Source organism: Notothenia coriiceps, unplaced genomic scaffold, assembly GCF_000735185.1.
Source record: "Notothenia coriiceps isolate Sejong01 unplaced genomic scaffold, NC01 NC01_scaffold00001460, whole genome shotgun sequence".
NCBI lineage: Eukaryota > Metazoa > Chordata > Actinopteri > Perciformes > Nototheniidae > Notothenia > Notothenia coriiceps.
This window is the reverse complement of record NW_011334161.1, coordinates 393,511-396,342: the sequence shown is the minus strand read 5'-3', so window position 1 is coordinate 396,342 and position 2,832 is coordinate 393,511.

Below are 2,832 nucleotides of genomic sequence, written 5' to 3'. Positions count from 1 at the left end.
TTTCGACTTTTTTTTCCAGAATTTTGCTTTTTTTAAAAATAATTTTGTGACATTCTCACTGAAGAAACTTGCAATTATTTGCCCTAGACTTCTGCTTTCAGACGTAGTTAATTATGAAGTTATTACCCTATCTGATAATAATCCAATGCAGAGGCAATGATGTAATATAATATATTATTTTATATATATATTTATATATGCATTTTTATATAGTCTTAAAGTTACAACCGGCCCTTTGAGCCCTAATGCTGATGTGGCCCGTGATTAAATTCAGTTTGACACCCCTGACATAGACAATGTTGTCAAATCAGAAAGTGTTTTTAGAACCAGTGAGTTACCGACTGAGCCTATATCCCTATAGTACACATATAAAGGCCAATTGTCACTAAGACCATGTGTTGGTCAAGTTTTTTATACTTTTATAACTCCGAAAATATATTTATTTTAAATATCACAAGCATAGATTTATTCAATTTTTTTCCACTTAAATGTTGATAAAGTTGTAAAAAGCGAAAGGTTTTGAGTTCTGCCTCAGTAAAATAGTCCAAACTGGGAAACTCTAGAAATCTCTGATAAAAACATAATAAATAAGACTCATTTAGTATTTTAAAAGATCGAGATTCAAAAGCAAAGTATTCAACAAAAAGTACTTTATAGTGTACAGACTTCTTACAGAGGTTTGTTTTATTTTAAACCGTCTTCTCAGTTCGGTGGAGATGTTTGACAGTGAAGTGCTGGTGAGTCATTTTGTGATATGTCGATATGACTGTTCCTCTTTCACAAGCACACAGATACAGTGAGTTTAAAGAGTCTCTGTGATAAAAATATAACGCTGTGAACATTGTGTTCCATCAGCACTATTATAACAAAGCATCACATGCTCCTGCAACCTGATCCTCATGAGTATTTTAAACTCCCAATCATGTACATTATAATTATAACATTGAATAATGATGAAGCTAAAAAGAGCTGCAGACCACAGTGGATCCCAAAGAAAGCAAAGCAGAGTCCAGAGACACACTAATGCACGCAGCTGCTCAGATCAATCCTTTATTGTACGTTGAATGCATTGAATATGAGGAGCGTCTTTGTGACACTGCAGAACTCGCTTCCACATCTACTTCTGAGAAACTGCTACGCTTTTCATGAAAGGAGAAGTAAGAAATGGCTTTTACCAGTTTCTTAGTCATGTATAAAAGAACAAGTACTGTAAGTATAACAGTTTGCTCATTCAGTGCTCACTTAGCACTTTAATAAGCATTCGTTTCCTGCATGAGGTCAATTCAATTTCACTCTCCTTTTGTTAGTAACGAATGCATTTCCTGAGGAGCCCTCCTCTCCGTGGATCAGCAGGCTGCATTTCCAATCAAGCCTTGAAATCATATTAGGTTTTATTATGGTGAGAAACGACCACCGGTGTGTTTAGAGATTCAAAAATCGCACAAATGAAGCCAATTGTCCCCTCAGCAGCAACTTTAAACGTCTAAAACCTTTGAGGCAAGACTGGACTCACTGAGACAGGAGGAAATGGCTAAAAAAACTGCAGTCAGAAAGGATATCTCCATTATGAGATAGTGAATAGTGACGGTGTCGAGACTATTTTACAGAAGACCATGTAACATGTAGATCTAACACCCAGTGAGGTCATATCTTAAATCAGTGTGTCGGTGCACGTCCTGCTTTAAGGGAACACAATGGTTATGTTGTTTCAAAGAGGACTATGAAACAATTCCTATTTCCGAGCCAGGAAACCCAATTGCATCAGTGCCACAAAAAAAACCTGCTGCGTCATGCAATTCATGAGATAAGGTGCTCTTTCAGTTTAGTGAAAGAACAAAATGGTTTTAAGTGACGTGGGAAGCCTACACAAAGTGTGTTCTCGCTTTAAAGGACACTGAAGTAAACTGTAGAGGTAGTCATTGCTTTTATGCTTTCATTCTCAAGGTTGGTAAATGAGTCATAAGATATAACGTGTTTTTCTTGAATATATAGATAATTCCAAACATGGTCTGTTAAAATATGCACACAAAGTTCTTAAGAACAAAGGGTGCTGTTGCTAATTGTTCAAAAATAAAGAAGGCATCAAGGACACCACGAAGGAGTCAGTGGTTAAAAAAGTCCGAAAACCAAATGACAATGGCAGAAAGCACTAAGGGACGGCATAATGACAGAGGAGAGGGAGAGCTGCCTTGAGAAGTTCTGCAGAGATGGCTGGCAGAAAGCTGTTGCCATGGCTGACAGTTAGACGATGGGAACAAATTATTGATTTCATTCTGACGGCATGGGTTTGCACTTGCCACGGGGACAAAAGAGAAAGTGCCCATGTTCTCCTGGTTTGTCCCTTAAATGAATACCTTTAATAGTCCCACAGAGGGGAAATGTACATTGTTACAGCAGAAAAGAGCCAAAGACAGCTTAATGTTCGAAATGGGGGGGAGCCAGGGGAGCTCCCCTGAAGCCCGACTTTGAGATAAATAGGGGGAGCCCAAAACAATCGTGTATATTTGTGTCACACAGATTAGAAATGTTGAGTTTCTGCAAATAAAAGTTCTTGAAATAAATAAATAGTCATTGTTCATTACAGTTTCTGAATATTTGTTTTATATTTATGAATATTTCTGGCTGTTGCCATCTGTACGTGGCGGCGCTGCATTCTTTACGCTACTTACGTTGCTATGGTTACGGCAGGCGATGCTGGTGCGGTATTTGATATTTTCATACTGATATTTTGTTTAACTCTGGCTTTGTAATAACAAATATGGCGAAACGAAAACAGACAAGCCTCGCAGCTTTTGGATTCACAAGCAAAGAAGCGACGGAGTCTAAAAATGA